Here is a 15242-nt window from a genome sequence, read left to right as displayed (position 1 = left end):
AAACGGCTCTTGCCAAAGTATCTAATGACCTCTTCCTAGCCAAAGCTCAGAGCCAGTACTCCATCCTTGTCCTCCTTGATCCATCAGCTGCCTTCAACACAGTTGGCCATGTTCTCTTCTTGAAATCTTCTCCATTGACTTCTGTGACACTGTCCACTCCTGGTTCTCATTCTACCTCTCTAATTGCTCCTTCTTTATGTCCTTCAGAGGATCCTCCATTTTGTGTGAGGGTTTCACAGGGCTCTGTTCTTGGTCCCCTTCTCTTCTCCATCTACACCTGATCTCCAGGTAATTTAATCTGTAAACACAAATTCAATTCAACATCTCCGTGCTGTCGACTCACAGATCTTCCTCTCTGTTCCAGCCTCTGTCCAGACAAAAATCTCAGCCTGTCTCTTTGACATCTCTTCATGAATGTTGAAACATGGATAAAACAGAGCTCATAATTTTTCCCTCTGGCCCTCCCCCCTACCTTCTTTCTTGATCATTGTGAACAACACCACCATCTTGCCTGTCACTCAGGTCTGTAACCAGGGCATCCATCTTTGACTCAGACCTAGGGTGACCATATTTCCCTATGCTGAATACGGGACACCTGGTAAAATTACTCCTATTCAAGCAAGTTCCACGGCAATCAATCAGAACTGTACAGTACAAAGATTCAAATTAACATCAAGTTGACTGAGCCCATGTTAAAAAGAAATACTGCGTAGTTGGGATCTTTTTATTTACCTTCTTATCTTTAAGGCTTTAGGGCTCACACGGAGAGGGGTGACACACACACCCCTACCTCCCCCACTTGGGGAGAGGTCTCGCATACACACACGGGGGGAAGTGACCGACTGATCTGACCCTCCCTGCTCAGCCCTCTCTGCCCTCCATGCCTGGCCGGGCCCCTGGGATGAACCCATCTCTCCTGGTACCTGCTGCCACATCTTCCTGTGGCAACACATGGAGGGGGGGGCGGCATGCAGGGTCACATGCCCTACCACTCGGATCAGGGTTCGCACCAGAAGGTGGCCAGCAGCAACTTTTCAGCACTGTGCAGAAGGAAAGGGGTGGGGTGTGGGGGAGGGATGACCTGGCCTGTGTCTTTGCAGAGCTCATCTCTTTTTCTCCCCCTCTCCTCCCCTCTGGCTCAAAGCAGCTTGCCCCTTCCTTCCTGCCTGCATCGTGTCGAAAGCCAGCTAACACCTCCAGGCTGCTACTGGCCACCGACATACCCCAGCCGCCTCTTGCCCCCACCTACAGCATGGGCAGGAAGGGGTTAAGCCCTAAGGATGCATTGTGCACCAGGGCCCAGGGAACCTGACTGCAGGGGCTTCAGCAAACCCAGTCAGAGAGGTAGCTCAGCAGAAGAGGGTGCCTAGAGAATGGAGCAACAGCACGCTCCCTGGGGGCAGGGCCCAGGGCACTGGAGGGGCAGGTGAAGGGCTGCAGTGGAGCCTGCAGGGTCAGGGCATGAACAGGTGGGAAATCACTTCCCCCCACCACTCCAGAGCTTAGCTGAGGGGTGGAGAGGTTTTCCTGTGCCAGCACTGTGTCGGGATTTGGCCCATGCAGGGCTCGGTTCCTCCTGGCCAGCGCCCCAGGCCGGAGGGTCTTGGGCTTTCCTGGGGTGCCGTCCCAGCCAGGGGCAGTGGGGGAAGGAAGGAGCCTGCCGGCCAGGCTGTTGGTGAGCTGAGTGCTACGACCAGGGGCTGGTTCTCCGCACAGCGTTGGGGGCAGGACTTGCCCTGCTGGGGGGGATATGTAGGAGCAGTGGAGTTAGTGGGGGTGAAGGGGCAAAGCAGGGAGACAGTGATGGGGGGAGCATGTAAAGGGCCGATGGGTAGACAGCAGAAGTCACAAGTAACCAGCTGTTGCCTGGTGCCTGCCTGCACTCACTAGCCAGTGCCGGCCAGAAACAGGATGGCGGTGGGGCCTTGCTGGCCGAGAGCCGGCATGCAGAGCGGGCTGTGCTGATGGGCCAGCCCTGTGTGTTGCAGATTTGCCTCGCTACCAACCTTGCACACCCACCCCAATCGTGGGCCACTTTGCCCCCTCCTCCCTCCCTCACTGCTGGTGTGTGGGTGGCTGACGAGTAGGGAGCTGGCTGGCAGCAAGGACCCACCAGTACTGATGCAGGGGAGACAAAAAATACAGGACAACTTGCCCCTTTTCAAGAAAAAGTTGGGATGCCTTCAGGAGAACTTAAATATGAGACTATCCCTTTAAAAACAGGACATCTGGTCACCCTACGCAGACCTCTTCCTAGGTCAGAGGTGGGCAGGCTATGGCCTGTGGGACCATCCTGCCCAGCCCTTGAGCTTCCCGCTGGGGAGGCTAGCCCCCGGCCCCTCCCCCACTATCTCCCCACCCCTGCAGCCATGCCGCTGCGTGGGAAGTGCTCTGGGTGGCGGGGCTGCGCGGCAGCATGTTTGGCTCTGGCTGGGCAGCGTGGCTGCCAGACATGCTGCTCTGAGTGGCATGGTAAGGGGCTGGAGCTGGGAGGTCCTGGGGGCAGTCAGGGGACTGGGAGCAGGAGGCTCTTGGAAGGTGTGGGAGTCCTGGGGGGCCTGTCAGGGGGTGGTTGGATGGGGCGGAGGTTCTGGGGGAGCTGTCAGGGGACAGGGAACAGGAGGAGTTGAAAAGGCGTGGGAGTCCTGGGGGGCCTATCAGGGGGTATGGTTGTGGATAGGGGTTGGGGCAGTCAGGGAGCAGGGGGGGTTGGATAGGGGTGGGAGGTCCCAGCAGTCAGGGGGCGGATAGGGGATGGGGGCCAGGCTTTTTGCGGAGGTACAGCTTTCCCTACGTGGCCCTCCATACAGTTTTGCAACCCCAATGTGGCCCTCGGGCCAAAAAGTTTGCCCATCCCTTTCCTAGGTCATCACATTGAGGCTACGGATAAATATTGCAGTTTCTTTTTGCATAACAGCTCTGAGATACAGCCTTTTCTGTCCATCCACACAGCTAGAACTCTCATCCAGGCTTTCATCATATCATGTCTCAGATACTGCAACATCCATCTCTCTGGCCTTGACAAATGCAGTCTTGCCTCACTTATAGCCATTCAGAATGTATTGCAAACATCATTTTGCCCATGTCACCTCTCTCTTTGCATCCCCCCCCTTCTCTATCACATCAAACGTAAGCAGCTTGTATTTACTTTCCACGCCCTTCATGGGCTATCCCCACTCAACCCATCCTCTTTCACTACTGAGATGTTGATTGCCAACTATGAATGGCCCATAGTACCAGCCTCCATTGCTCATTTGTTAATTTGCTAACAAGCACTTTCTTGCTTTCTCCCATTCTTCCTTTACACTTGTGGAAGCTCTCTCTAAACATCTGCAAAACTACTGCATTAAAATCCCTTCAAGTCCATCTTTAAAGCTCTCCTTTGCCATGATGTCTACAAAAAACTTGATACTGGTTAGGCAGCTGTTGTGCTGATACCACTATTATGCTGACCAACATTGTTTCCTTGTACTCTCCCATCAAACTGTCTCTATCCATCTGTTGTCTCCTATCTTATACTTAGATTGTAAGTTCTGTGGGGCAGGGCCATCTTTTCATTCTGTTTGTACAGTGCCGAGCACAGTGTGATCTTGGTCCATGACTAGGGCTGCTAGGTACTATGGCAGTACAAATAAAGCATTTGGAGGGAAGAGTGAGGTGCTCTGAATGTGAAAAGTTTCTGTTATAAATGAAAGGCTTCCCAGAGAGAGAAATCTAAGTAGGGTTTTCTAGAGAGGGGGATAATGATATGCTAGTTGCAATGGACTAAAGCAGCAAAGAAATCTGACAGGTTGCCTCTAGGGTTTTTTAATTTGGTTTTTAGTTTCCAGTAGCATTTCTACCTAAAATGAAAGAGAAATATAATTTATTTCTAAATTACATTGGGATGGTTGCTGTCCTCTAAATATTAAATCCAATGCTGGTGTTTTGTTTTTCTAATCCCTTGTTGTTTTTAGTGGTTGCATTTTTACAATCTTCTAGTTTTTAGAGCTTTGTAACGTGCATGTTTGTGACTTAATAGGATGAGAAACTGATGCTACCTTAATATCCCATAGTTCTCTGTTTTCTAATGAATCATGAGTGCCAAATCTGCAGGAGTGCTATTTTCACATATCAGAAAGCCTGCGGAACTTTAATTTATTAGTTCAAGCTCACTGAATATTCTGGCATTTCTGCTGTTAAAGGGTTAATGTGCGCTCCCCCTCTCTGCTGAGCAACCCAGCTACCAATGATAACTAGCTTTACACATGGATAGATATGTAAAACTTTGAAATCTCTGTGTTATACACGCCATTAATCACCAATCGAGACAGGAAAACAGCTTGCCGGAGAATGTGAGCAATAAAAAAATGGAAAAGTCAACCAAGTCACAACTGAAATACTGTTCTGGTTTTTTCAAATCCATTTTGCTACAAAGTTTTGGTTTAAATCTTATCTGCCAATGATCAGGATCTAGCATTGAAGTAATTATTCATGCCAATATAGCTATTAACGCTATCAAGAACACCTTTGTTTACTATTATGGACTCTATCAACCTATTATCTCAAATCAGATACTTGTCAGTTTTTATGTCAAGTATTAGACTTGTTAGGGCAGATAGATGCATAGCACTATGATCCAGATACTAATTGTTATGAACACCATCATTATAAAGAAAAATGGGTGACAGAAAAGCTAACGAGCTCAGGAGTTTGGTTTGAACAAACAGCTAGAATGAGATTCTCTGCTGTGCCTTTAACGGAGGAGCGCCGAACTCGCAGCCCTGAAAAATGGAGTGGACTATGGTGGTTTTAAGCCATCTTTTGTGCCCCCCTCACCATGGCCTGTATCAAGGCCTTCAGTGTAACTTAGACATCCCTGGGGGCCTGTCTAAGGGTATGTCTACAATGGAGCTGGAGGTATGATTTCCAGCACAAACAGACATACGTCTGCTAGCTCTGATCCAGTGTGCTAAATATAGACGTGGTGCGATGGAGGTACAAGTGGTGGTAGGGGCTAGCCACCCTGGGTATGACACCATTCAAGGCTCTGGGTATATCCTCGGGTGGCTAGCCGCTTGTCCCCATAGCCACACTTCTACTTTTGGTGCACTAGCTCTCTCACAGCAAGTGCAGGTGTGTCTACCTGAGCCAGAAATTACACCTCCAGCTCCAGTGTAGATACCCTAAGTTATGTCATCCCCTTTTGCTGCCCTTCGGGTTATGGAACTGCTTGGAATTTCTGAAGCAACATGGCCTCCCTGCTGACATGAGGGACACCTGGGGCAGGAGGGTCATGTGTCAGGTCTTGTAAAGGAGTCTTGGGGAAGTAGCCTGACGGCTGTAGTCTGCAGTGTATATTCTGGGGGAATCCTCCTCTGGCCAGAACTGGGGCTTTTAAGGGCCTCTTTATGCCACTCTGCCCTTTTGTGCAGCGTAAAGAGGCTGGATAAAGTATGAGAATCTCATTTCTAAAGGTTAAGGAGAGTGTCTTGATTCTGTAAAATTTGGAAACAAACCAGGGGGGAGGGAATAGTTAACTGAAAATCTTAGCACCTTTTGAAATCCCATTTGGCATTGGTTCAAGAATGGGGCAAAGGTTTGATGGTGGTGGTGCCGTGGTTCTTAGTTTCTCTCTGTGCGTTACTTTGTTGTGAGGGTAAACAAAAGGAATAATGCCATCTGGTAAATAAAGCCCCAATCCTGCCATCAATTCTGTCCTGGGGGTTCCTTGCACCTGCGTGGAGACCTGTTGACTTGCTCAGGGCTCTCTGCAGGGACCTGCCTGCTTGGATCCCACTGCAGTACTGGAGTTGTCTCTAATACTGGATACTCTGTCTCTCAGTCTCTGGTGACAAAAAGAATAGAGCTGTTATCTTTTTCTACATACAGAATCCAGCACTTATGTCTCACAGTATCACTTCAGCCTTATTGAGAGCAACAGCCTTTACACCTGCAAGTGTAATTTTACATGCGTTTTTGTTTTGAAGTCAGGCTTTTCAGTTCAATGTTCTTGGGCACATTTGGTGCCTGTGCATCTTCTGTGTTACAAACAATATATAATTAGCAAACAAAGATTTGGTAGCACTTTATGGACCTAAGACCACATTCACTGTAGAACACAAACTTTGAACTGAAGTTTTCAGAATAATAAGACTGTAGTATTAGCATCAGATTTTCATTTAAGTAGCTACAGAAATTGCTCATGGAATAAATACAAATTTCAGTGTTAAACTAGCATCCATAACTTATGCTTAGCCTCGCCTCACTTTTTTTGTTCTACTGCCTGAATTGGAGGGAAGTCTCGGGGAAAAGGAGGCAGCTCATTTACAGTTCCTCTAGTCTGAGGAAAATTTAGAGCCTCCTCCATGAAGACTGAAATTCAGTGTGAATCTAATTACTGCATTCAACTCCCAGCAGCATTCTGCCTGAGAACTTTATGGCCTTTCTTTCTTTCTTTAAAACTGAAATTCACTATATTTTCCTATTACACATTTGAAAGTTAAAATAACAGCATGTTTTTTGGATGGGAGTGGGTGAGGGGAGGGAGTGTTTCCTGTCCATAGAATACTTTAAATTGTCTCTTCATTTTCCAGTCTATGCCTCTAAGAGCTCTCACATTAATAGTTTTATTAGCTATTTTTGATTATTATACTTTCCTTAGTTTATTTGTGTGAAACGCTCTAGCTAAGTGTGTCTTTGTCCCCCTCCAGTGATGGATCATGTAAAAGAAGTGAAGTCTGCTACTGTGTCCAGTTGTTGGACTGAGCCCCTTGGCCCAGGGTGTAGAGACCTGTACATTAGAGCTAGAGGTCTGGGGCTTAGGCCCTGCTGAAAACCCACTCATGAGATCATTATGTTTTGTAATCCTATAAAGCTTCCATGACTCACAACGTGAAAAGTTTTATCTGTGTTTTTTTTTAATGCTGCTTTTCCAGCTTCAGATCAAACTCCTCAGAGCTACAAGCAGGATCTTGACTTATGCTCTCTCCACCCTCTGGCCAGTAAGGAGAACCTGAAGTCAAAGGCATTGCAAATTGTGCAGTGGATGTAGTGCTCCCCTCATTCAAAGCAATGGGCTAGACATGCAGAGTGAAGTAATTTTTTTTTCTTAATAAAACAGTAAGTCAGTCAGAGAGAGAGGACAGAACATTGGTGATCTCCTGGTTTGGCCATGAGATGGACTGGTGAAACAAGCAATTCTTGCACTTCCTCTAAAAATAATTGGATAGTCTGTAGAGAAGAAGGTAATCAATTGATTTGTCTCATTTTCAAGTTGTGAGCTGTTAATGATTTCCTGGGATATATTTTTGTTGTTGGAAATTACTTGATAATATTTTTGTTTTTTTTTGTTTAAATTTTCCCCCCTTGATGGATTGATCCTGAGAGTCGGCTATCTGTCTGAAATACACTGTATTTTAAATTTGAACTGTATTAGCTGGTTGTGACTGGTTACATAAATTACATGGTATTGTTCCTGTTCTGTAATTAGATGAATGAAAATGCTTTGAAACTGTAAGTCCTCAGTTTGTGGAGAGATTCAGGCAAGCTGGATGAGGGGATTTTGGGGAAAATATTAACCCCCTTTTTTCAGAACCACACAAGCCATGGCCAAGGCATCATTCCTAGAAAAATTAAGCTACTGTAAGACTTTAAGACTACTACAGAGTTAAAAAGGAATGTTTCCTTGCATTCACTCTCAGTAATCTTATTTGCATCTGTGGTCCTAGCTTTGAAGGATGCAGTTAGATCCTCTGACAAGAACTTTGGGAATAAGGTCCCACTGCTGGGTCAAACGGTATATAAGCACACATAAAATATGCCATTTCTAGCCTAAATATTCAAGAATGCAAGCTTCATATGAGCTTTTTCTGAGTAAAACTAGACCGCTTATGGTAGGAGCAAAGCTGAGACACATTTATTGTTAAATTCAAAACATACTTGCAACATTTCTGCACTAATCTCTGAACTCTAATATAAACTAAATTTTTGGAAATGCAACCAACAAATGCTGTAGTGAATTGAACCAATGTACTTCTCCTCTTGTCTAAATCCTGCAATTCACAAATACTGGAAGCTAAATGTTTTTGTCACTTCTGGTAGTTCTTGTGGCATACAGTGGACGTCTCCATGGCAAATGCTCGTAGGGTGACTTTTTTTATTAAAGTGAAAATATTCCATTTGCTTTGACACAATTTACTACTTCTATATTCTGCCAAGTGATACTTTTAAGAAGAAAACTCAGACATCTATTGATACCAGTAGTGAATGACTAGTTTAAACTATTAAATGGAGCAACAAACCAGTAATTAACTGGAGGTAACCAATGATTTACAGGAAATTACATAATTTAATCCAAATAATCCACTTTAAATTGATCTATGATCAGCTACAGTCAATGGCTTTATTGCATTTTCATTCTTTCTGATATGAATGTAAAGCACGAAGACTAGCTTATGTTAACAATATTTTTTCCAGCAGTTATTTAGAAGTTCTACAGAACTGAATAAAGGATGCATTATGCAAACTTTAAAAAGGTTATCAATGCTTCAGCATAACACATCCAACTATATTTAGTATGTCCCTGTGCACCTGCACACACTGTCCCCTACCTATGGAAGCTACAGATTGGGTGGATGTACTGTAGATGAAGTCTAACTGAGAATGATTGTCAGGTTTAATTCACTTATCTACTTTCCAATCGCTGAAGTTAATCATAGCATTTTCATAACAGAGGAGTTGTTAAAATTTTAAAATACAAGGATGTAGAAAGAGCTAAGGTTAAAAAAAGAAACACCCACCCAAAACTCAGCCACCCAGCAAAATCAGTGAAATTGATTATGCCAGTTTTGGAAAAAGTGAAAAATGCAACTTTTTGCCATTTATGATTTAACTGATCATGAGACTGAGTCTGTCTAAATTGTCAAAAAATAAATACAGTATTGCTGATGTCAACCATTCAAAAATTTGTAATGAACCCTGCCCCCGCCCCCCCAAAAAATGATGAGACTGACTTAAAAATAATGAGATTTATTAAAAAAACAATTTTGGGGATATTTTTCTTTGCCTTCTGGCTTTTGAGCCTTTAGGGTGCAACTCACTGCACATTTTCATCACTTGTCCACAATCATGAGGGGTAGAAACTTTTTTTTTTAATGAAGGCCGAGAGTCCCATACAATCTCTTGATTCTAGAAGCTGGGATTTGAGTAAAAACACCAATACTGTGAAACTTGGCTAAAATTGTGAGAGTTGACAACTTTGGAAATAAAACTTTTTGTGAGCACTTTGTCCACTGACCTGTAGGTTCCATATTTGGTTGGGTTACTGACTCCTGAATCTTGTACTGTCCTAGGACCTTGTTCAGACTTGTTTTTCATTCATTTCGTAACGTGTTAATTACAACAATTGTAAAAGCTAATAAAGGCACTTCCTGAGCATTTATTCCTGGTCATGGTTCATACCGGATTGAGGTGAAAGGATAATGTTCGGTATCTAATCACCAGCAAAATGTGTATTAAAATTTAGCGTGAGCCTAGGGGGAAAAAAAAAAAAAAGATGGCAACAGCACTTAAAAATCACTAATCTACAGCAGTGAGATCAAACACTTGTAATCATGTCTTTGATTTTGCTACTAAATCATCTTAAATCCTCCCAGAAAACCTGCTTTGTATACTTTATCACACACTGGGACTTGGCAGGCAAGTGGTAATTCGGTTTGCACTGCTATCAACATATATAGCAACTGGCTTATTTTAGCGTATCAAGACTGTAAATTAACAAGCTTAATCAAGCTAGAAAAACCCAGATTCCATGGAAACCAAAAGCACCTGAATCAATGCAGATCTAGGGTCATATTAGTATTTCTTCCTTTTGAATAGACCATTCCAAGCAATGTGCTGGGGAATTAGGGCTGTACCTGCAGTCTGTGGGGGCCTGTGATGAGATACAGTTGGCAAGCTCTAAAGAAGTCTGAGCCTAGGAGGTGGAATCTTTAAAACAAGTGTTTTCACTAGCATTGAAAAATGGTTACATCTCTCGCTGTCTCATCTCTGTTTCTGCTCTTCTCTAAACCTAGAAAGATTTCCTGATCATTACCGTAGCATTAACAGTCTTAGAGCTGCTCATCTGATGCCTGCTAACACAGGAGGGATAGAAGCTGCTGAAGTGCTAACTAAATTGCTGTTACTGACTGTAGGGCTCAACCCTTCAAGTAATCGATGTGTATGGCACTTCCATGGACTTCAGAGGGAGTCATGCACCCTCAAGGCTTGTAAACCAGGCTCTAAATCAGTATAAGCAATGCATTGTAGCAGCACCAGACACAGGGATTCTGAAACTAACTAGGAGGCAAGTCTGCACCCAGAAGGCTTTTCCATCTCATAAATATTTCATAATAGAATGAGGTAGAATTGTGCATTAACTTCTGGTATGAAATCTGAAATCTCAGGAAAACTTGCCAGTTTTTTGGCACATTTACAAATCTGTAACTCAGACCACCTTTGTCAAAAATTTACAAGTAGAGCTGGCCAGAGAACGGTTACTCCATTTTGTGACAGCTTTTGAAGTTGGAAGATTTGTTTTCGTTTCACATTGGAGGAAACCAAACCTTTCAAAAAGGTTTTTGTGAAACAGAATTGTAGCAAAACATCTGGTTTTGGATTGAAAAGGATAGGTTTTTGGCTTGGGGTCTCTGGTCTGAGAGAAAGAGATAAGGACCTTAGAAATCTTCCCATTGAAAACTTAGTTGATACATCTCTCCAAAACTTTTCAGTTTTGATGAAACCGCATATTGAGGAAAAGTTTGTTGAAAATGTTTCAACCAGTTCTACTTATTAAGGAGCATAGGTTCAGTTCTGGGAGAACTTGTGTTCTCAAAGATTTCTGCAGAAACCATGCAAAATGTGTGGACTTTACTGATTTGGCTTTATCTGAACTTGGAACGTTAAACCTAAGAAACTGAAGAAAAAGTTTGCACACATTGAATTGAAACAACTTAGTTTCACACAAGTGCGCCATGTAGGTCTAAACTCCGTGAGTTAAATGAAAACTTTGGGAGTGCTGGTGTCTTCAATGAGATTGTGCTTGGCGAAGGCAAAGTGCAAAGGTTTTTCCCTACTTTAAAGTTCCCATTTCTTCAAGTTTTTATATTTAATCTAACTGTTGCTAACCTCAAGACATTTGGCCTTTTAATTCTTTTAGACTATTTTTGATAAACAATTTACCAAAGATGGGGTGGTAAAAGAGGGAGAGCTTATTCAGTCCAAGAATGACCAGAGAAATTCTCACTTACATCAATAGTATGCTTACAATTTGGGAACAAGTAACTGAGGAGAAATTGCCTCCAGAGACATGCAGTCTAATCTGTAACTGAATACATTTCCTGATGACCTTGGATATAAACATATTGTAATAAAAGTGTTATGGGGGAGTGGCTCTTCATCAACCGGTCAGGGTTACTAAAATATTATTGGTCAAATAAGGGCACAATTGTCCTCTCTGATCCACGTAGAGGATTTTGACTCTAATAAACTGTCCTCCCTTCAGGCAGGCATCTCCTCTGATCTGTCACATGGACCTGAGAGGACATATTAGCCTTAGGAAAGCTTCAATACTTTGTAGAATCCTGGAAGTTTACTGGCTGAGTAGGCAGTGATTCTAATGAACATTATATTGCTTGGCTGGCCATAGTGTATGGATTCATAAACATGATATAAAATGGGAAGTTTATGCTCGTGTATTATTGGCAAAATGTAAGTTTAGCCTCTTAAGTGAACTGTTCTAGATTGGGGATTGCAGTGTTAAATAATATGTGCCACCAAGGTTTCCCCTTAGTCACATTTGCTGTAATCTCCCACCCATGTATGCATTTCGTCTGACATTGTTTACGAGGACAGCAGTGTCAGAGATGCATTAAATCATTTAATTTGATCAGGGCCCAGTTGGCACTGACATCTAGTCCCTAACTATATCATTAGAGTTAGCTGACCTGCTCTCTGATTGTTGTTTAAGTTGTCCAGAGGAACATGATCACATTGTATCAACTTGTCTCGTCCATGCCTCGTTGCTTCCCGCCGCAGTCCCTCCCCCCTCCCCCAAAACAAAATAATAGTGTAAAAAAAAACAAAAAACCACTCACTCCAGAAAAAAATAAATGAGCTGCTCTACACGAAGCCCAGCCCAATGTTTTCTGTTTTGTTGAACTTTTCTATGAATAAACTGATGATTTTAAGGGTTGTTTAGACTCTGACATGAAACACCAGTGTGTGTTGTTTTATTTACTGCTTGTACTGCAATGACTCAATGTAGAGTATTAGGACAAAATGCTGTTTAGAGTAATGAAAGGAATGGATACTTCGATGACAACATTGATTTTTGAGTTAACACAGAATAATATCGAATACCGGCACACTACAGATCAAAGCCAAATGAGATTTTCACTTTCTGCAACAGAAAATCATTAATATATAATACTCAGGAAATGCATTAACATGTCATAATATGACTGTGAACCCGTCTCCACTCAGCAGAGCTTAGAGAGAGCAACATATCTTGAACTCTTCCCACTCCGTAACCAGATATTTCCTAGTCAAACAGGAGTGAACAGTTAAACCAGAGGGCTCCTGTTTCTAGACTCTGGCCTTAAACTTTCGGCCTGATTCTGATTCTAGATATCCTGAGGGGTATCCAAGGTCAGATGAGTTGAGATAGGTTGGGTCCAATTCTAAGTTTCACACTCTCTCTCTTTTAATAGTATTTGGGCATAATTTGGCAAAAGGCTTCTCCTCAAGCAGGCTTCACTGGGATCATATGGTTAAAAACATTTATGCTTACTCACGTGAAGAGCTGCCATAAGCAAAGGAGTCCAGAGTAGGTCTATAGAAAAGACTGGTCTATAGATAGTGCAATTCATTTTCATGTTGGGATTCACAGTCCTTGTATTGCTTAGACCCAAGATATTGGGAGGAATAGGATTATATATTGGGGCAAGCCATAGAAAGAAGCCAAAAAATAAGATGGTGGTCATATGAGGCTGGGGTGGGTTCACTGGGGAATATTAATATCACTTGAGTATTAGTCTGATTTTCTAACCACTGTGTCAAAGTCAGACTGGCTAGCTGTAAGATAGGGGCGCAAGGCAGGTATATCAGCCCTAGAATGCTAAAGGCCCTTTTCCCCAGGAGCTGAAAAGAGGTTACCTCAGGTCAACTAAGGACACCTGAGTCTAATTAAGGGCTGCCTGTGACCTCTTGGGGGGGGGGGTGTTAGAGAGAGACAAATTGCAGCAGGAAGAGAGGCTTCTCCTAGATGGAAGACTGGTCTCCTCTCTATGGGGGAAGCAACTGTTTGGGGGAAGATATGGCACCCAGAAGCCAGCATAACAAAGCAACACCCCAGAGAGGGGTGAGGGAAAGGTATTTCCTTTCTGCGTTGTGAATTTGTGGTTTTGGTTTGGTGGAAGAGGGCCTATTCTGAGGCCTAATTTGTGGAAAAAAAATTGAAAAATAAAACCTGAGTAAGGAATAAAAACTCTTCAGAGCGGGAGTGATTTACTCTAGGCACCCCCTCATCAGAGGCAGGAAATGCTGAGCCCAGCGAGGCAAAGGAGGAGCCCTGCCTTCTGCTCAAGATCACGTACAGCCAGTTGCTAAACCTTAGAAGGTGGTATCCACCCTGCCATTAACATAGGAGGTGAAAGAACGTCTCACTCTTCAGCTGCTTGATGGGGAAGCAGGTATTGGTCTGTTTGACCCACCCTAGCATCTCCTGGGGACTGCATGTGTGGGTTCCATGTGGATTCTGGAACAGGTGGAGAGAGGTAGCGAAAGATGAAGGGGGGAAGTCAGAGGGGATAGCTGAGTTTAAATTACATCAGCCCAAGTCTCAAAAACTTCTGGCTTTATTGTTCATGGGTTGGGGTCGAATCCAAACCCATATTGATTTCTGACAGATTCAGGTTCCAGCCAAACCTTTTATGTAGCCTGGGTACCTAGAGTCCTACAGTGATTTAGATTCTAAGTGAAAGGAATTCACACAAAAGGCATTCCTGCCTAGAGCAGGAGAGAAACTATAATAATTAAATGGAAATGTGGTGAGGGTTTTGGGAGGAAAGAAATGAAGTACGCACCTTCTCTCTTCCACTCTTGGGAGAAATACAAATGAAAGAATGGCCAGAAAATCTCTAAGCTTCCTGACAGCCTGCCCTGCAAGACCCAGAGCTTCTAAAAATGAGAGTTAAACTGTACCATGTTCCAGGGGAAGGGGAATGTTTTAAAATGAAATTTTAGACCGGGTGCTTTTAGGGGAAAAAATCTTTCTCGCACTCACACACAGTGCCACAGCTGGTAAAGGGTTCTGTAAGATGAAAGCATTCAAATAATGCTACTGAAATTGCGTTCTCGGTTTCCTTGTGTTGCTGTACCGTACAATACACCAGCTCTCTTTGCTTCAGTTCACTGCTGTATTGCTAATCATCGCATCGCTGTTTGGGCAGAAGAAGCAGCCTACTATAGAAATGAGGAAAAGCAGTAGGAAAGAGGGTCAGATTCAGTGCAGTGCCCAGTCTCCTCTGGGTAGACAATAATTGGAGTGCCTTTGTTTTCAGGATTGGCCTGGCATAGTTTAGAGAAGACTTGGTGCTGCTCTAAACTACTCTAGCTGGTAGTGATCCCTGGGAGGCTCTCGGCCAGCAGAGAGTAGCTGGAGTGCAGTAGTGCTCTGGCAGCGCCCACTATGCAGAAGCTGGAGGGGATCTGGCATAGGAGACCTATGCAGCTGAGGATTCTTCCTATGCTGGGGAATTGTGAAGCATGTTGATCTTCAGCTCTGAGATCTCTATCTCCGATAACTGTAGTTCAGTGATTGTGTTCCTCTTCCAACAACACGCGGGGCACTGAGCACCAGAATAAAAACAAGTATGTTCCAAAAACAATAGAATCCTAAAACACCAATCTTTTAAAAATAAGAAGCAAACTAATGTTGGGGTCCAATGTAGAAACACACAACGAGAGAGAGTGAGTGTTCCGATGAAGTGAGCTGTAGCTCATGAAAGCTTATGCTCAAATAAATTGGTTAGTCTCTAAGGTGCCACTAGTACTCCTTTTTCTTTTTGTGAATACAGACTAACACGGCTGCTACTCTGAAACCTGTTAAAGGGAAGGTAGGCAGGGGCCAAGAATAGTCATTCTAAAACACCGGTAAAAAGAAAATTTTGGGGACAGATCCTTAGCTGGTGTAAATCAGCATAGATTCAGTGACTGACTTC

General features: G+C 43.6%; 1 protein-coding gene across 10 annotated transcripts in view; it reads right to left on the bottom strand.

The window, feature by feature from the left end:
• Window positions 1-15242, bottom strand: part of KCNJ6 (potassium inwardly rectifying channel subfamily J member 6) — a 237211-nt gene that overhangs the window by 100876 nt on the left and 121093 nt on the right. The window contains exon 3 of one of the 10 annotated variants that reach the window (XR_012160924.1): window positions 9278-9512. The exons of the other annotated variants lie outside the window; for them this stretch is intronic. The gene's annotated coding sequence lies outside the window, so the exon portion shown is untranslated. The remainder of the gene's footprint in view (window positions 1-9277; window positions 9513-15242) is intronic. 10 annotated transcript variants of the gene reach the window in all.

Source organism: Lepidochelys kempii, chromosome 1 (assembly GCF_965140265.1).
Source record: "Lepidochelys kempii isolate rLepKem1 chromosome 1, rLepKem1.hap2, whole genome shotgun sequence".
Taxonomy (NCBI): Eukaryota; Metazoa; Chordata; order Testudines; family Cheloniidae; genus Lepidochelys; species Lepidochelys kempii.
The sequence above is the reverse complement of the archived record's forward strand: the minus strand, read 5'-3'. Positions and strand labels throughout refer to the sequence as shown.